The 20,509-nt window shown below is 39.2% G+C and overlaps 1 protein-coding gene and 1 long non-coding RNA gene across 7 annotated transcripts in view; one reads left to right on the top strand and one right to left on the bottom strand.

Annotated features, from left to right (window-relative positions):
• The window catches only part of LOC114092471 (uncharacterized), a 353,583-nt gene extending 335,063 nt beyond the window's left edge, over positions 1 to 18,520 (bottom strand). The window contains exons 1-4 of one of the 3 annotated variants that reach the window (XR_003582732.2): positions 18,189 to 18,520; positions 10,545 to 10,708; positions 8,270 to 8,510; positions 6,393 to 6,657 (exon numbers count right to left, since the gene is read on the bottom strand). This is a non-coding gene — a long non-coding RNA (uncharacterized lncRNA). Of the gene's footprint in view, positions 1 to 6,392; positions 6,658 to 8,245; positions 8,511 to 10,505; positions 10,709 to 18,188 lie in introns of those variants that run through there. The other 2 variants (XR_003582731.2, XR_011704006.1) reach the window with 2 other exon arrangements.
• The window catches only part of Rabgap1l (RAB GTPase activating protein 1 like), a 620,475-nt gene that overhangs the window by 508,530 nt on the left and 91,436 nt on the right, over positions 1 to 20,509 (top strand). The gene's annotated exons all lie outside the window — the stretch shown is intronic.

Here is a 20,509-nt window from a genome sequence, read left to right as displayed (position 1 = left end):
TTTCTTATAGGTGGACACAATGTCTTTATTTTATTTTTATGTGGTGCTAAGGATCGAACTCAGTGCCTCACGCATGGCAGGCGAGCACTCTACCTCTGAGCCACAACCCCAGCCCACAAGTTTTACTTTTTTACTATCTATATTTTACACCTTTTATATTTTATGCCATTTGCACACATTACTTATCCACCTACAAGTAATCTAAAATATCTTTGTTTTACATTTGGGCAAATACTTTATAGTACCATTTGTCTTTTGTTGTTTTGTTTACCTTTAATTTTTAGTGAATACAGTGGCTTTGTTTCCTAAAAATAACACCCCAGAGATGTCCTAGTGTCATCCCTTGGACCTGTGACAATGCTCAGCTATCATTCAGTGATTTTGTTGTGTTGTATGGCACTGCCGGCATTACAGTAGAGAGGGGCTGGGAGCATAGGTCAGTGGTAGAGTATGTGTCTAGCATGTGCAAGGCGCTGCATTCCAGCCAGTACCAGATAAATTAATAAGACAGGTAGATTCCATCCTGGGATTGACTGACAGCAGAAGCAGAAGCCAAAGAGAACTGAAGTTTAAGAAGGGTTCAACATATACTGCTTGCTTTGGATATGAAGGGGACCATAGGAGAAAGAAGGCAGGTAGCCTGAAGAAGTTGAGGGCAGGCAGCTCCCACAACAACTGGCAAGGAGCTGGCCTTGTTCCTCCTACCTCAAGGAACTAGCTTCTCCCAAACAACCTGAAAGAGCTTCAAAGTAGGTTCTTCCTCAGAGCCTCCAGATAGGAGCCCAGCCCAGCCACCATCTTGACTTGGGCCTTGTGATACCATGAGCAGAGCACATTTGGACCCCTGACATACAGAGTTGTGAGTATTATTTTTAGCCACTAAGTTTATGGCGATTTGTTACACAGTAATAGAAAGCTAACAGAACAAAATTACATTTTAAAACTTCCATGTAGCCAGACATGGTGGCCCATACCTTGTAATCCCAGCAACTCAGGAGACTGAGGCAGGAGGATTGCAAGTTCAGAGCCAGACTCAGCAATTTAGCAAGGCCCTAAGGAACTTGGTAAGATCCTGTCTTAAAATAAAAAATAAAAAGGGCTGGGGATGTGATTAAGAGCCTGGGTTCAAGCCCTGATTTAAAAACAAAAAACTTCCATGCTTGTGGGTCTTCATGAGACATAGAGCTGGGAACCATGTTCCTCCAATCTGGTTGTGGGGGGTAGTGCCACACAGTGTCAGAGCCCACAGAACAGGGCCCTGGGTCAAGTCTCCATCCATGCCCTGAGTCAGTTGTACTCTGCTGTCTTCACTGTGTTCTCCAACACTGATTCTCTGACTAGTTTTTCTTGGGTTTACTTGAGTCGACCTGACTTCATTCCAATGGCAATTATATCCAAGACAGAAAAAGGGTAATTTACCTTTTAAGTTGCCACTTACCAGAACTTATCCTTCACTTAATTGAGTGTTTTAGTTTAATGGTGCTAGAAGCAATTATTTGCTTTTTAATTAGTTGTACTTTTGTAAACTTTTACTTGGAATAATTTTCACTCTGAGAACCACAGAGGAGAAACATCTTTTTAGGTCTCCAGAGAGAGTAGGAGGGCTGGGCTGCAGAGCGTGGGAGGTGTGTCTGTGGGTCCACCACCTCACCTCTGAGAACAGAAACACTGCGAGTGGGTGTCGGGATCCAGCTAAAACGTCACCACCAGGTGCAGTCACATACGGATCTCTAGACTAAGCTTTGTTGCCTTTTCTTCTTGCTGGTCTGTTACAGGATCTGGTTTTCTGTTTGCGGATGACTCCAGGGGCTTGCTACAAGCCTGCCGGGTCGGGGGAGCTTCTGCCTCCTGTGCAGTGTCACTGCGTAGAGTGCTGTCAGTATTCAGCTAGGAGGAGGTGAAATGTGTGAACAGATATGTGTACAACTGATTTTAATAACAGCACAGACAGAAAAATGTTTCTATTTTGATTTTATAACCAAATTTCTTTAAAAAAAATATTGGTTAATTTTAGCAGAAATTTGTTATTTTTCTTTATGAAATTAAATGATTTTCTTTGTCTTGTTTTAAAAGTGATATTTCTAAAAGGAAGGCAACCATATTATTGATAATTCTGTTGTAGACTGAGACATTCAGAGCAGCAAAAGTAATATCAATTCTCTGTGCCAAATGCAGAAAGTGACTTTGTCACTGACAGCTGCCTTGACTATAGGAAAGTAGTGACTTGCATAGTGTGGCAAGAATGCAGCTTGAAAGAAACCAGGCTAGCTTTTTGAAGACCAGTCAGACTTCACTGAGCTTTATCTTCTGTATAAGTCAGACTTTACAGATACTGGTTTAAAAGAAATTTAAATTTGGCAGGCTCAGATTTCAGAATTAGGAGTGTAAATTGAGCTCCTGAGAGCCACATGCCCAAGTCTCAACTCAAAGGCCAGGTTTGCTGGAGAGCCCCAGCCTGGCTCTGGCAGACTGTTTTCTGGGATAGCTGTTGCTGATTGATCTCTGCGGAAGGAAAGGGAGGAATAGCACAGAGTCTTGTGGGGCGCACTCCTGCGTGTGGGGTTTTCCTCTGGCGTGTTTACCTTGACAGTACTTCTCTCAGGCTGTACAGAAACTTAGTTTGCTGTCTGAGTCCTCTGTCTAATCACAGGTGTGTCACAAGTGTGCTACTAGTCACAGGAGATAAACTTGCGGGATGAGAAGTATGTGTCACCTTGTGGGTTGCCTGTGGTAAACCTGGCCTCAGCACACTGTAGTTTGCTTCCACTAATTGGGGCCTAGGCCGCTTTGGAGCAGCATTGCAAATAGGTGGTATAATAAGCTTATCAACAGGTTTCCTTCACTTCTTTGTTGTTGTTGTTGTTCATTGATTTCCCAAGTGAACTGTTTGACAGAAAAGCAAGTAACATACTTCTAGACCCCGTGTCACAAATGTGTTGAGGGTAAAGAAGGTCACAGAGGTGTGTCCTTATCCCTAAAACACTAGGGGAGGAGAGCCTTATCATGTATTATGAAACAAAGACTTTCAATGTAAAAAATGAGATTAGTCCTTTAGAAACCATGTAAATTGCTAAAGGGAATTATGATGAAGAATATGTTTTAGGTGAAGAGATGCCAAGTGCCCATCCCAATGGATGACAACTATTCTAAATATTTTTCCATTAGCTAGTTTTAGCTCAGGAAATAGATTAGACCCTTAATGGCCTAAGCAACCAGGAAATGAGAGATATATTTATAGATTCCACCAGTGAATTTGAAATAACACTTCTTGCCTTTTAAACATTATGGCTGCAGTAGACTCTAAGTGCTCCCATTTCTAAAAAATGCTTTTTTAAAACATTCCTTCTTCTTTTCTATCCTAACCCTTTCCTCGCGTATGTTTTCCCTTGATATTCTCAATAGAATAAATTACCTAAAGTCATGTTGTGAAGGGAAGCCTGATTTTATATTAAGTATATATTAAGAGTCAAATCACCATTGAGTCTCGGTCATGTAATACGTTTCCAGCCTTGTTCTGTGGGTCTGTGGCAAGTCTGAACCAGAGCAGCCACATGGACATTCAAATGGTCCCATGCAGGCCTAGACTTTTTTAGTTGCAGATGGACACAGTTTCTTTATTTTGTTTATTTATTTTTATGTGGTGCTGAGGATCAAACCCAGTGCTTCACACACGCTAGGCAAGCGCTCTACCGCTGAGCCACAACCCCAGCCTCAGGAGGAGTGTATTCCCACCTCATTTACCCCAAGACTTTAGCTGTGTTGTGTGGACCACAAGGAATAACTGTATCCAGTACGTACGCCAGTAGCAAGCCATGCCATGAGCATCCCTTAGGGCCCTACTGAAGAGTCAGAAGGGCTGACTCCCATCTTGATTTTCCATGAACAGCTCTGTGACACAGCAGTTGAGTTAGGAAACCGCAAAGGGCTGTTCAGCTCTTTTGTCACATGAGTCTTTGTTCACCTATGATTTCATAGAATCCTGAACTGAGCATTTCACTTCAGTCCTCATTTCTGTACCTGGTAAACAGACACAGGCTCTTGAAAAAGAAGACTGTTATATGCAGTAAGGTTTTTGAAAAGGCTCAAGTCAAGACATTTTAAAACAAACTGAGATTAAAAGGTATTTGTTATGTGCCTGTGTGCACGCGTAGGTATGTGCACATGTAATGTGGGGTTAATACATTTATTTTTGTTATGCATAGAAATTGTTTCTTACTGCTATAGTCCATTGTTAAAAATTCTGGTGGGTTGTGAAAATAAAATAAAGGTCATTAAAACTTAATATCATAAGCCAGTTGCAGTGGTGTACCCCTATAATTCCAGCAACTCGAGAGGCTATGGGAGGTAGATGACAAGTTCAAAGCTATCCTGGGCAACTTAGTGAGACCCTGTTTCAAAATAAAAAATGCAAATGACTGGGAATGTAGCTCAGTGGAGGGCCTCTGTGTTCAATCCCTAATACCCAGTTCACTTCCCTTGCAAAAAATGTTGTAGCTCAGCCATGGTGGTCATCATGTACTGCTGGCTAACTCATGGCCTTTTAGTCTTACCTGGATAATCAGAACTTCACAGTGAATTCTTGGTTTGGTCTGAGACATGGTTATTACTATGAGAAAACAAAAAGAAAGCACTGAAAGATCCTACAGTCTGGTCATAAGTGCCTCTTCTGAGCATTTTAAAGATAAGAGAGAATAATTTTTTCATAAATAGCTATTCTTATATAGCATTAGACTTCAAAGTGGAGTTGAGATAAAGTAGACTTCACCAATCATTTAGTCCAGCACTGCCATTTTAAAATACAGTAAGAAGGACTGGGGCTGTGGCTCAGTGGTAGTGCAATTGCCTGGCATGTGTGAGGCACTGGGTTCGATTCTTAGCACCACATATAAATAAATATTTATTTTATTTTAAATAAAATAAAGGTTTATCAACAACTAAAAAAAAAAAGAAGAAGAAGAAAAGAAAATACAGTAAGAAGCTGCCTGCAGAATTAAGGAAGCCAGAGGTGCTGGGATATGGCTCAGTGGTAGAGTGCTTGTCCATGTGTGCATGGCTCTGGCCCAATCCCCAGTGCCCCAAAAATAAAAGGAAAGAAGTCTAAAAAGTTGGAATAAGAGCTGACTGTATGTTTGCAGCTCAGACACAAGCTCTTCCATATCCTCCATGGTGATATTCTTCATAAACATGGGTTCTTTTCCTGATCTCACTTATGAAAACTGGCCTCAGTAACTTCTGCATTTGCTTAATGTGAACTTCAGAAAAACTTGGGGGAGAGTTCATTCAGTGAATAAGGGGATTAACATTTGCACTGTGGCACCATTTTATACAAAGTATCACATAATATTAAAAGTGGAAAAGGGGAGAAGTAGAGGGTAGGGTGGAAAATTTTCCCTTGATTTCTCAGACTGATGAAACTGTACATTCTCCTTCCTATCTTTTCTCCCACAGTAGTGAAATTCTACAGTAATTTTTCCTTCAGTTACTAAGCCAATTCCTTTTTAATGAGTTTCCTTTGTTATATCCAGTAGATCTGATGACATTCCTTTTTACTTATTAAGTTGACATAGTAAGATCAGGAAGGAGTTCTTATTCTAAAATGCTAATATAAAAGACCAAATTTGGAAATAGGGTATACTCTGGTGGTAGTGCTTTTGCCATGTGTGTGCAAGGTCCTGGGACTGCCAATTTTTTTGGGGGGGTGGGGGGTGGGGGTGGTTCCAGGGATTGAATTCAGGGGCACTTGACCACTGAGCCACATCCCCAACCCTATTTTGTAATTTATTTAGAGACAGGTCTCACTGAGTTGCTTAGCATCCTTGCTTTTGTTAAGGCTGGCTTTGAACTCATAATTCTCCTGACTAGCCTCCTGAGGCACTGAGATTGCAGGTGTGTACCACCACACCCAGCAAAATTATTTTTTTTATTTAGTCATCGAATAGTTCTTCCCCAACCCCTAGATTTATTGAGGCATAATTGACAAAAATTATATATGTTTAAGGCTTATAATATGATGATTGATATCTTTATGTATATATATATATATATACACACACACACACACACACACACAGACACACATTATGAAATAGTTAATGCAATCAAGCTGATTAACACATCTGACATCTCATATAGTTGGTTACTTTTTGTGGTGTAGTGAGAATTCTTAGCATCTATTCCCATAGGAAATTTCAGTTTACAATACAGTATCACAGTCACCATGCTGCCCATTAGATCCCCAGAAGTTAATCATCTTGCAACTGAAGGTTTGTCCCCTTGATCAACACCTCCCTGTTTTTACCACTCTTACCAGTTTCTGGCAACCACCATGCTATTCTGTGCTTCTGTACATTTGATGTTTTTAGATTGTGAATATGACTGAGATCACACAAAACTTGGGTTTTTTTGTGTTGGTTTATTTCACTCAGCATAACGTCCTCCAGGTTCATACATGTTGTGTCAAATGGTAAGATTTTCTTCTTTTTGACTTAATAGTATTCCTTTACACATATAAGTATATACTCCACATTTTCTGCATCCGTTCACTAATCAACAGACACCTAGGTTGTTTCCATATCTGGCTGCTGTGAACCATGCTTCATTTTACATGGGCAGTAAATGTCTCATAACCATGCTGGTTTCCTTCCCTTGGGCACATACCTACAAGTGAAATTTCTGGGTCATATTTGGTTCTGTTTTTAATTTTTTGAGGACCCTTCCTACAGCTTCCCTAGGGATTAGATTGGTTTGTATTCCCCCCAACAATGTGCAGGTTCCATTTCTACATGCCCTCACCAACGTGCCTTTGTCTTTGAGAGGTGTGAAGTCATCTTATGGTTTTGACTTGGTTTCTTTGATTAGTGATGTTGAGCACCTGCTCACTTACCTGTTGGCCATTTGTATATCTTCTTTGTGAAAACATATATTTAGGTCCTTTGCTCCTGAAAAAGTTTTTTTTTTTTTTTTTAATTGGGTTATTTGTGTTTTGCTATTTATTTGCATGAGTTCCTTATGTGCTTTGGTTCTCAATCCCTCATCATATATAAAGTTTGCAAACATTTTCACCCATTCCCTTTCATTTTGTTGATTCTTTTGCTGTGCAGAAGCTTTTTAGTTCGATGTTGTCCCATTTTTTGTTTTTGCTTTTATTGCCTGTGCTTGTGGTGTCAGACCAAAAAACTAATGCCAAGACTAGTATGAAGGAGCCTTTCTCTGTTTTCTACTAGAGACTTGTGGTTTAGGGTCTCAGGCCTTTAATCCATTTCAACTCATTTTTCTTATGGTGTAGGTAAGAGTCTTCTTTCTTTTACACTTGAAGATCCTTTCCCCCCTGTTCTGGGTGCCCTGTCAAAGATTAGCCACCTGGTAGTTTCTACACAGCACCATGAAGATGTCACTTTATAATTTCATGTTACAATAATTACATTTTTTAACACAAAAACTATGGTTGTGATATACCTGAAACTAGTGATTTGTAAAATACTCTTAGAAAAAAGTTATCTTTGGAGATCTGTTAGTAGTAGCAAGTAGAGTATCCTGATCTGATTTAATTTGAGGTTTTCAAAATAATTAGACTGTTGAGTGTATAGGTATTATGATCAGTGTTTCAATAAAATTAAAATGTGAATGCACTAAAGTGCTTGTTTGGTGCTAGTGGCAAAGAAGCACTATTACTAAAGCCACCGAATGTCTTACAGTCTAATTAGCAAGTTAATGCTTTTCCCCTTTCTGTTATTCCCTAATTTTTCATGCAGTTTATCTTTTCCTGAAAACCTGTTAATTTCATGCACTTTAGCCCTCTAGAACAGAATGTTGCTTAGCAACTGCCTGAATAACTAATCTTCAGGACCAAGTAAAGGCTTTACTATACCTACTAAAGGCTTGAAGGACTTATTTTAAATTTATATGTTTGTATATTGATCATCAAAACTAAGAGGGTGCTTTTCACTTTGAATTTCTTGTGATTTCTGCATTTTTGTGTTAACTCATACATGGGTTGTTTGTAGCAAAATCAAAAAACACAGTATGTAAAACAAGAACGTCTCTTCACCCCTCAGCCTCTGAGCATTGCTGTGTTCATCATTTGCTTTAGTTCTTCTTTTCTAAAAGAATACCCTATCAATGATATAATATGCTGAATTTTAAAAAATGTCAAATTCATTGCATACAGAATTCTACAATATGGCTTTTTAATGCTAAGTTGTTTTTAGAGGAAATATATTAACATATTAAGAGAGAATCACTCAGATTAAATTGCAGTGGTTGGTATTACCTGTAATAATTTTATTTTTGCTTATTTGATCCAGAAGTACCTTAGCAGAGTCACTTGAGCTAAGGTTAGCTAAGGCTCAGAGTGGCTGGGGGTACTGTTGTATTGTAGTGCCCTGGAAGATCCCACGGAGCCTTGGAGCATTCCACCTGTTTGAGAGTCAAGCTTCGCACGAACATATATGAAGTGTTATCACTATGCAACTCTTAGACCTGTTTTCTTCACTCTGCTTCTGTTCAGCTGCCTTGAAGTAAAAACAAAATACCAAGCAGACTGTTCACTTTGTGTTCTGTGATGTTGAAAAGTTAGACAGCTTGTAAAGAACACAAGCAACTTCTGTAAACAGTGCTCAGGGAGTCTGCCTGAAAGAGAAACTGTGTGCTCTCAGAGGGAATCTCCACTTAGGAAGATGCTCCTTCACAAAATGGCCACTTTAGAAATGAATCTTGTAGAGATGCTTCAACTAAGTTACAGCTTGTTTTCTGTCATAGGAAAGAACTCCTGAGATAATATTCTACATGTTAGTTGTCCCCTACACATATCAGTTGTTTTTTTAAATGGAATATCTTCAGTAAGACATTAGTGGATATAAAATGAGGTGTGTGCTTTTTTTTTAAGTGATATTGAAAGCCTGGTGATTGCAGTAAATATAAATAATAGAAGAGTTCATCTACAGTGAGTAGTAAACTTGGGGCTTATTTATCAACTACAATCATAAGACTATATACACTGTGTTCACATCTCACTTATATTATCAACGCTTGTGTAAGGTGAACAGTGTAGGATAACTGGAGTAAAGTTTCCAGATGTCTATTTAGTAAGTTATCTGACAGAAATGGAATATGTGGCCTGGCACTGTAGCTCAGTGATAGCTTGTCTATCCTCCTAAACTAAAAAGAAAAGGTGAAAAAAAAATGTAGTATGTGTCAAGTCTTTTAGGAGAAAAATAACCTTTTAAGAGAGGTGTGTTTGAAAGAAATGGTGGGGGTGAGGAGGTGAGGGAGAGGGACACTGATACACTGTTGGTGGGACTGCAGTTAGGACAATCATTTGGGAAAGCAGTATGGAGATTCCTCAGAAGACTAGGAATAGACCCACCCTATGTCCTGCTATCCTACTCTTTGGTATATATATATATATATATACATACATACATATACCAATCAGCATATAGTGATACAGGCACATCATTGTTTATAGCAGGGCAATTCACAAGCAGCCCCAGTGCCTGTCAACAGATGAAGGAATAAAGGAAATATAGTACATATACACACTGGAGTTTTACTTAGCCACAAAGAGGAATGAAATTATGCCATTTGCTGGACAATGGATAAAATTGGAGAACCTCATGCTAAGCGAAATAAGCCAGACTCAGAAAGTCAAATGTTTTTTCTCATATGCAGAAGCTAGAGGAAAATGAGTGGGGGGATTTCATGAAAATAGAAGGGAGATCAATGGAGTAGAGGAAAGGGATTGAGGGGGAGAGAGATGGACAGAAAAAGGGAAGAACTGAGAATAAATGTGACCAAATTATGCTGTGTACATATATGAATATACCACAGTGAACATACCTTTATGAGTCTCTATAAAGCACCAATTAAAAAATAATAAATAGAAGGAAGACCAGTAGAGGAGAGCAAGGGGAACCGGGGGAGGAGAGTAGGGAGGGAAATAGGAGGTACTGGGCACTGAAATGGAGCAAATTATATTCCATGTATATATGATCATGTCAAAATTAACCCCGCTATATGTAACTATAATGGACTAATAAAAAACATTTTAAAAAGGAAGATATGGTGGGTGGGGGGAGGGAGGGATAGATAAGATTAAACGGATAAAAAGATGGATAGTTATGCTAGCATGTTCAAAGAGCTTAAACTTCGTGTATTTTTATGCCTTTTCTCTTTCATATCTGTTGGTCTCTCTATAGAAAGTATTTTAGATTTAACATAAACTCTCATTCAAATGAATGAATTTAGGATGCTCTGGACATTGCCATTGCTGCTACTATGAATACTCTTTAAAAATTATGAAGAAGCTGAGCACAGTGGTGCACAATAGTCCTCCCAGCTCCCTGAGAGGCTGAGAGAGGAGAATTGCAAGTTGAAAGTTAGCATGAACAAATTAGCAAGACCCTGTTTCAAAATAAAAAATAAAGAAGACTGGGTAGGTAGCTCAGTGGTAGAGCTCCCCTGGGTTCAAACCCCCAGTACAAGAAAAAGAAAAAAACTGTGAAAACCTTTTTACTATTTTATTATTAGCCAGTTGAGCAAATTACCTTTAAAAAAAATGTTTGTTGTTTTTTTTTTTTTTTTTGAGGAAGAAAAACTTATTTGAGGGCTCACAGTATCCAATGTCTCAGTCCATGGACAGCTGGCTCCATTCCTCAGGTGAGGTGAGGCAGAACATCATGGCAGAAGAGTGTGGAGAAAAGCAGCTCATCTGATGATCAGAAAGCAGAGACAGAAACTAAGCTCAGCTCACCAAATACATACCCAAAGGCATGACTCCAGTGACCAAGCACACCCTACCCAACTTCAGTTACCACTCAGTTAATCCCTATCATAGAGGATTGATTCACTGATGGGTTAAGGCTCTCATAACCCAATCGTTTCACCAGAATGTTCTTGCATTGTCGCACACTCTACTGCATCTTTGTCTTCCTCCTTACATCCCCATGCGTCTCCTTCTCAGGGGGTGCCTGCAGGGACTCTGACCCTGCTGCACTTTGCCTGGCCTCCCAGGCCTTCCTTGGAAATCTTGGTGGAAGTCTCCATGACACCCTAACTCTGGCACCCTACATTCCTGCAGAATGGAACCAGCACCATGTGGTTGATGCCAAGGTCTGCCCCCATCTAGAACAATAGCCAAACCTCCAGAGACCCTGGCTGCATCAGCCTCCCAGTCCCTGGGTAGCTGATCATGTTGAAAAAACTTCCTAGCCCCCCTTGTGCAAGAATACCCCACTGGTCTCTTCTCCAGAGAATTTTTATTTTTACTTCCTTAAGTCTGAGATGGATAGAATCTTGCCAATTCAAGAGACACCCTCAAGCCATCTTTTTTAAAGTCTCTGGGCAAAGTCTTTAGCATTTCTTTAGGGTAGTACAGTCTTTAACAACTAAAACTTCTTAGCCCCAGTTTTACTCCTGCCTTTTAGTCTCAAGTTTTTCAAATCTTTCTACTCTACTTTCTGCTACTGAATATCACAAAATAACCTTGGCTAAAAGCCTCCAGCAATACCCATTCCACTTCCTGAATGCTGTGCTGCTTAGAAATTTCTTTGCCAGATTAAGAAGTTCATTGCTTTTTAAATCAACTCACAGAAAGCCTCAGGACACTGGCAAAATGCAGACATTCTCAGCCAGAACAAATGGCCTCTAGTCCATTTACCAATAGTGTGTCCTTTTCCTCTAAACACTCTCGAGCCCTCTCTTCACTGTCAGTGTTACTATTGGCATTCTGGTCTTTGAGCTTCCACCAGAATTGGCATTAAGCTCCACTTAAAACAATCTAAAGCATTTCCAGCTTGCATTGATACACATTTCAAAATTCCTTCAACCCATTCATAAGAGCTCCATGGATAAGATCACATAGTCAAGTCAGTTAATCACAGCAGTGACTCCATTCTTGGTACTAGTTTCTATTTTAGTTAGCTTATTTTCACTGCTGTGACTAACAGATCTGACAAGAACAATTTTGGAGGAGGAAAAACTTATTTGCAGGCTCAAAGTTTCAGAGGTCTTTGCCATAGACACCCAGCTCCACTCCTCAGGGCTCAAAGTGAAGCAGAACCTCATGGTGGAAGAGTGTGGCCGAGAAAAGCAGCTCATATAATGATTGGAAGCAGAGAGCTTATTTCTTATTTTGAGACAGGGTCTTGCTGAGTTGCCTAAGCTGGTCTTGAATTTGGGATCCTCCTATCTCAGCCTCCCAAGTAACTGGGGATTACAGGTGTGTGTGTCACTGTGCCTGACATATTACTCTTAAAAGCCTTTTTTGGGGGGAGGGGGGCAGTACTGGTGATGGAACCAGAGTTACTTAACCACTGAGCCACATCCCCAGTACTTTTTATTTTTTATTTTGAGTCAAGAGCTCACTAAGTTGCTTAGGGCCTCGCTACATTGCTGAAACTGGCTTTGAACTTGCAGTATTTCTGCCTCAGGGAAGCTGAGGGATTATAGGCATGTGCCACCATGTCCAGCATAAAAGCCTTTTTTTTTTTTTTTAATACAATACCATTATTTTTATTTATTTATTTTTTTATGTGGTGCTGAGGCTTGAACCCAGTGCCTTACACATGCTAGGCAAGCCCTCTACCACTGAGCTATAACTCCAGCCCCCAAAGCCTATTTTTAACATCATGGAAACCACCACTAAAAGGTCGTTCAAAAAATACCACCTCAAACCACATAATCTTTTCGGTAGTAGCACAGACAGTTAATTTGTGACTTGTATGCATCAGTAACTTGAGGAGAAATTGATGGCTGACCTTCTGTCTTTTTTCCCTTTATATTTGCAAATGCCCTATAAATAATACTAATGGATACAATATGAATTTCAGCTCATTTTTAATACATAATGATACGATATTAAGAGCAAAATATGAAGAAAAGAAATAGAATTTGGTGTGGGAAATTTGAAAGCTTGTTTCTTTCAGTAATTGGACTGTTAAAAAGTTAATTGAGGGGCTGGGGCTATAGCTCAGTTGGTAGAGTGCTTGTTTTACAGGCATAAGGCCATGGGTTCAATCCCCAGCACCACAAAAAAAATAAAAATAAAAAGTAAATAAATAAAGTGGCTTGTCACTAATTCACTTAGGAAAAAAAAAAAGTGCGGGACTGGAGTTGTGGCTCAGTGGTAGAGTGCTCACCTAGCATGCATGAGGCACTTGGTTCAATCCTCAGCACCACATAAATGTAAAAGATATTGTATACACCTAAAATTAAAAAATAAATACTTTTAAAAAAGTGAATTGAATCTCCTTTCTTCTCTCTTATATTCATTTTATGATGAACCTGATGTAGGTGGGAAAAACCCTGAGATTTATTCCCACATATTTCAGTTTTAATCATAGCTCTGATTTACAGTGGTGTAATCTTAAATTACTTGAACTGCTGAGGCCTGGAGCCTCTTATAAATGGGGATGATAGAGCCAGTCCCATGTTTCTGTGTACCAACTAGAAGAGAGAATGTGGTTAAAGCTCTGGCCCAGCACAGTAGATGTTAAATGTTTTCCTTCTCCTTCCCAGTCCACCCCTAATTCAAACTCCTTATCATCTTTGAAATGAAGTGGATGGAAGGTTTATTGGTCAGTTCTAAGCTTCAGGATAAGCTGCTACTTTAAACTATCCTATAGGATATTTCTTTTGACCCAAAGGTACAAATGAACTGTGAAAAACCTTTTTATAATACAGTGATAAAGAAGGATTATTTATTTCCACATAATACCATAGTAATAGTGTTGTGTTAATCAGGTTATAACAGATGGACATCATTACACAGCAGTGTTCTCTTTGTTTCCCATTCTTGTCACAATTATTTGATTTAATAAGCGGTAATTTGGAGCTGGGGTTGTGGCTCAGTGACAGAGCGCTTGCCCTGCACGTGTGAAGCATCGGGTTTGATCCTCAGCACCACATAAAAATAAAATAAAATAAAGGTGCTGTGTTCTGTAGTCAGGAAACTAGAGAGGGCAGCAAACTTCAGGAGATTGCTCCCCACCTCCTTATCCAGCCTTTCCCCCTCTAACCTGGCTCCCTCATTTCAGAGAAGACTCATGTAAATCACCAAATTGCTCTCAAATAAAGCAATGTCTAGAGGGCTTTAGTTGCTTAGGGAAAACTGGTAGAGGATTGGTGGTGTGTGGCACCTTTTATTTACCACTCCTGGATTTTTTTACTTAATTTTTAAACTAATAAATAAAAAAATAAAAATCGTACATATTAATTGGCTTTCCCATGATGTTTTAATACATGTATACATTGTATAATGTTTAAATCATGTTAAACATCTGTCTCCTCAAATGTCTTTTTTTTATGGTAAAAACACTTAAAATCTGGCTTTTTTAACGAAGGTGCATCATTATCCGCAGTCACCCTGCTATCAATAGCACCCCAGAACGGTTCATTCCTACTTACCATAACTTAGAACCCAGGGATCAACCTCTCCCCCACTCCCTATTCTTCACACTCCCAGCCATTCTATGCTAAATATTTAAGAGATCAACTGTTTTAGATTCCATATGAATGAGATCATGTGATACTAGTTTCTCTCTGCCTGGCCTGTTTCATTTTGCAGAATAATCTCTGGTTCCACTTATATTGTCACAAATTACAGGATTTCTTTCTTTATGTATGTGGGTGTCTGTTTGTCTGTCTCATTAGTATCCCACTGTGTGTGTGCCACATATTCCTTACTCATTCATCAGTTGATGGACGCTTAGGTTAGTTCCATTTCTTAGCTGTTGTGAATAGTGTTGCAGTAACAGGAGAGCAGGTGTCTTGGATGTGCTGATTTGATTTCCTTTGAATATATACTCAGCAGTGGGATTTCTGGATCATATGATAGTTCTATTTTTAATTTTTTGAGTATCCTTCATACTGGCAATACTATTTTCCATAATGACAATATTAATTTATTTTCACACCAACAGTGTGTACTTGTTACAATCTTTAATGTTTTGTATAATAGTCATTTTTACTGGAATGAAGTTGTATCTCATTATAGCTTTAATTTGCATTTTCCTGATGATTAGTGATATTGAACATTTTTTTATATACCTGCTATTTTTATGTCTTCTTTTGAGAAATGTGTAGGTTTGTTGTCCATTTTATAATAAAAATTTTTGCTGTTGAATTTTTTTAGTTCTTATATATTCTGGATATTAACCCATATAAGATATTCATTTGCAATATTTTATCTGATTCTATAGGTTGTCTCTTCATTCTAATGATTGTTTCCTTGCTGTGTAGAAGCTTTTTAATTTGATGTAACCCTATTTGTCTATTTTTGCTTTTGTTTTCTGGGCTTTTGGGGTATTCTCAAAAAGCAAAAAACAAACATGCTAATTCCAGCTGGCCATGATGGTGCACACCTGTAGTCTCAGCATCCTGGGAGGCTGAGGCAGGAGGACTTCATGTTCAAAATTCAAAGCCAGCCTCTACAATTTAGCAAGACCCCATTTCAGAATGAAAAATAAAAATGGCTGTGGATGTAGCTCAGTGGTAAAGCATCCCTGGGTTCAATCCCTAGAACTGTAAAACAAAACAAAAATAAAAATCTTGGTAATTCCAATGTCCTAAAGCATTTTCCCCATGTTTTCTTCTGGTAGTTTCAGGTCTCACATTTAAGTCTGGTGTCATTCTCTTAACATGTCTAGACCCAGCATTTCTAGCACCATATATTGAAATTTCTGTCCTTTCGATAGTGCATGTTCTTAGCATCTTTGCTGAACATCAGTTGGCAGTAGATGTAGTTTATTTCTCTGCCCCATATTCTGTTGTATTGGTCTATACATATTTGTTTTTATGTCGGCACCATACTGGTTTTTGGTTGGTTGGTTGGTTGGTTGGTTTTTGGTACTGGGAATTGAATTCAGGGGCACTTGACCACTGAGCCACATCCCCAACCCTATTTTGTACTTGGAGACAGGGTCTCACTGAGTTGCTTAGCACCTTGCCATTGTTGTTTGGCTTTGAACTCATGATCCTCCTGTCTCAGCCTCCAGAGCTGCTGGGATTACAGGGTGCGACATCAGGCCCAGCTCCATGCTGTTTTGATTACCTCACTCTCGTGATATATTTTGAAATTAGGCAGTATAATGCCTCCTGCTTTGTTCTTTTTGCTCAAGATTGCTTCAGCTCTTCAGGTGTTTTGTGGTTTCATACAGATTTTAGGGGTTTTTTTCTTTCTAGTTCTGCGAAGCATGTCATTGGTATTTTGATAGAGATTGCATTAAATCTATAGATCTCTTTGGGTACTATGGACATTTCAATAATATTGATTCTTCCAGTCCATAAAACAGGATGTCTTTCCATTTTTTGTGTCTTCTTGAATTTTTTTCATCAATGTTTTATAATTGTCATTATAAATAGCCTTTATCTCTTTGGTTAAATTTACTCCTAGGTTATTTATTTATTTATTTGATATTGTAAATGGGATTGCTTTCTTTCTTTCTTTTCCTCTTTTTAAAGTTGTGATGGACCTTTATTTTATTTATATGTGTTGCTGAGACTCAGAACCAAACTCAAGTGCCTCACACATGTTAGGCAAGCACTCTACCATTAAACTACAGCCCCAACCTGGAATTGATTTCTTGATTTCTATTTCAGATAATTTACTAATGGTATATAGCAGTATTACTGACTTTTGTGTGCTGATTTTGTATCCTGTAATTTTTCTAAATTTATTTATTATTTTTAATAGTGCAGTCTTAGGGTTTTCTACATGTAAGATCATATCATCTATACAGAGTAACAATTTGGCTTCCTCTTTCCAATTTGGATGCTTTTTATTTCTTTCTCTTTGGTTAGGACTTCCAGTCCCTTCTGGAGTTTTATTAACTAGACAAGAAAATGGGGGGGGGGGGGGAATAGAGGTATTAGTTTCATTCTTGCATACTGAGAATGCCCTGCTCCCTGTCCCCAGCCCCCCCCCCCCCCATTCAAGGTTATAATCCCATCTTCTCTTCAGGTTTTGGCAGTTGATCTCTTCCCTCCAGACATAATTTTTATTAGTATTGATAATAATAGTAACTAGCTGGATATGATGGTGCACTCCTGTAATCCCAGCAACCCAGGAGGCTGAGACAGGAGGATTCCCAAATTTGAGACCAGCCTTAGCAGCTTAATGAGGCCCTAAGCAATTTAGCAAGTCCCTAACTCAAAATAAAAACATTAAAAGGGCTGGGGATTAAAAGCGCCCCTGGGTTCAGTCCCCAGTACCAAAAAACAAAACAAACAAAACCTCAGTAGCTAACATTTATCAAGTTTTTTATCCAAAGTCAGGTAACTTGCTAGGGACTTTTACATGTGTTATCTTATTATTCCTTATAATATCAGCACTGTTATTATTTCTCATTTTATGGATGAGAAAACCAAGACTGAGTGGCTTATGTAATTTGCTCATGGTCACTGGTGTATACACAATGTTTGTGTCTCCTAAAAACTAATATTGACATCCTAACTCCAGAGAACAGCATTAGGAGATGGGGGCATTGGCAGGTAATTAGGTCATAAAGGTGGAGTCGTCTTGAATTCGAGATTAGTGTCCTTATAAAAGACCATATGGAGACCCAGAGAGTCTTCCCACACCTTGAGCACCTTGACTCAGATTTCTGCTTCCAGAACAGGAAGAAATAAACTCTGTTGTTCATAAATCATCTGGGCTATGCATAGTATTTTATCTCTTAGCAGCCCACACAGACTAAGATCCAGCCAGGGAATAGAGGGGCTAGTATCAGACCAGGTTGGAACTCTAGAGCCCACATGTTAACCATTATGCTGGACTTCCCTCCTCCATGGAGGCCAGAAAGACAGAAGCCTTCTGTGACAGCCCTGGGCCTACATGCCAGTTGCCAGTAGCACTATTAAAAATTACTCGGGGGCTGGGGATGTGGCTCAAGAGGTAGCGCGCTCGCCTGGCATGTGTGCGGCCCAGGTTCGATCCTCAGCACCACATACAAACAAAGATGTTGTGTCCGCCGAAAACAAAAATAAATAAATAAATATTAAAAAAAAAAATTACTCGGAGGCAGATTGTCTTTAAATGCAAGCATATATTCAATCACGCCAATCATCAAATATAAGCAATAAGTACAAAAGTATTGGGAGTATAGGAGCACCCCAGCTAGCCTTAAGTGCACGCTAATTAAACACTATAAGCAAATCACACAATCCTAAGGCAACTATGAGCCCCCAAATACCTCCAATGCTCCGTGACTTCTCTTAGCCAAAGAGCAGATGTTGTCCTTGTCTGGTGCTTCTCTCCAGCCGATGGCTGGACATCAGGGAATGGTGGAGTGAGCCCAGGGATGGACAGCAAGGCAGCCAGACTCATCCATGTCCTTGGAGCAAAACTTTTCACTGTGGCAGGACCAGCAATTTAAATACAGTTCCAAGTTGGTGGTGTACGTTGGTACGAAAGTCAATGTCCATTGGTTATATCCAGTGAGGTCATGTAATTGCAACTGGTCATGTTTTTTGTGCATGTCCATGGAGATGTGCTCCCTATGAATTGTAACCAGTCATTGCTAAGCGTGCCTGTGGCTAATGCCCCTTATATCTCTTTATCAGTTGCAAGCAGACATGACTAAGCAGTTCAATGGCTGCTGTTCCTTATGGCCAGCAACTTAGTGAGACCCGGCATATCCCAGTATGTCTGTGGCAGATGCTCCTTATAATGCCATGTACGCCAAATCTGTGCAGTTGGCATTTGAAATCCACCTCAGGCCTGTTCAAGTCTACCTTTGAAACCTTTACTCCTGTCATGGCCAACATCAATTCACCACTTTGGTTGGGCTAATTTCATTTTCCCTATATGAAAAAATTGTTTCACTTTGCCTCTTCAGGTCTACCTATCTTTTTCATGAAGTCTTCCCTGTCTGCAGAGAGACTTGAGTCTGTTACAATCCTCCATCTTTAGTGTTGTATTACTTACAGGATACAGTCTGCTTTATATTCTGTAATATATGCGCACGCATGTGTGTGCACAAGTGTTTGAGAATCAGCAGTGCCTGGTACTTGGCCCATTCTGGGACTGGTGTGCTTCCTTCATATGTGAAGGACATGCACATAGGAGACAGACGTACCTTTTCAAGTCTTATCAGCATTCTTTCTAGAGGTTAGAATTGAGTCAAATCACTAAACTTTCCCATGCTTTAGTTACCTCATCTGTAAAATAGGGATAATTATAGTACTTTGTAAAGATTAAATGAAATCTGTGTCTAGAACATGGTGCACACTTAGTAAATATTAGCTGCTACTTTAAAAAAAAAATATATATATATATTTATTTTTTAGTTATAGGTGGACACAGTGTCTTTATTTTACTTTATGTGGTGTTGATGATCGAACCCAGTGCCTCATGCGTGCTAGGCAAACACTCTACCACTAAGCCAAAACCCCAGCCCTAGCTGCTACGTTTTTTAAAACAGGAATGAGAGCACAGATTTTAATATGGACCTAAGCATGGGCTGTAGACTCCTAGCTATGTTATTATCATTATAAAATTTCTACTAAATATTCATTATTATAACTAGATGATATGTAACACTGCATTACAAATTCTGCAAGCCCCTCTCATGCACATAAATGCTGGGGTGTTTTTTTCAAAAAACCAAGATATAATTCAGATGCTATTAAATTCATCAAGTTTTAACTGTGGGAATTTAGCCAAGTCCACTGTTTATAGCCTCCTGTGAAGACCTGAGGTGGAAAGGAGTCATCCAGGCAGGAGAAACTGAGAAAGCAGCACTTGCAGGAAACCCTTCTGTGTTCTCTGAAGGGTCACACTCTGATCAGATGAAAAATTAATATATCACGCACAATGGCTGATTTGGTTGTTAAGACAGTCTTAAAATAATTATTAATTTAAGTCAAGTTCTTTGAAAGTGGAATTCAGTTAAAATACTTTGAGCTGAGGGCTGTGGTGCATGCCTATAATCCCATGGCTCCAGAGGCTGAGACAGGAGTTGCTTAGTGCCTCAGCAATGGGCAAGGCACTAAGCAACTCAGTGAGATCCTGTCTCTAAATAAGACACAAAACAGGGCTCGGGATTCTGTTTATTGGTCAAGTGCCCCTGAGTTCAATCCCCAGTACTAAAAAAACACTTTGTGCGAAGAAGTGAGACAAGGTGAAGGTTATTCAAGTTTTCAGATGCATCTGATACTGTCTTCATGTTGGATGAGAGCAGATATCAGTGAATGCTTGGGCAAAGTGAGGCATATTTTTTGATTAGGTAAAGCTTAGTTTGTGTATTTTGTGGATTACAATGTTATAATTGAGGTGAAAAGCTGAATAAGTTACAGCTTTTCTTTGTGGTCACCCTCATTCTTTGTAGTGAGATGCAAATGAGGCATTAAAATATCCAGTATACCTGGGAAGCAAGTATTTAGGTAGCACTGGTCTTTTTTCCCCTGGTTTAATGTTTTTTGTTTTTTTAAAAGAATCTATGTTTTCTGAGGTTTTAAGTTTGCCTAGCAATGCTAGCAAAGATAGGAAAGATAATGTGCTGAATGGCTGCAA

The sequence above is a fragment of the Marmota flaviventris genome, chromosome 12, assembly GCF_047511675.1.
Source record: "Marmota flaviventris isolate mMarFla1 chromosome 12, mMarFla1.hap1, whole genome shotgun sequence".
In the NCBI taxonomy this organism is placed as follows: domain Eukaryota; kingdom Metazoa; phylum Chordata; class Mammalia; order Rodentia; family Sciuridae; genus Marmota; species Marmota flaviventris.
This window is presented reverse-complemented; position numbering and strand designations above follow the sequence as displayed.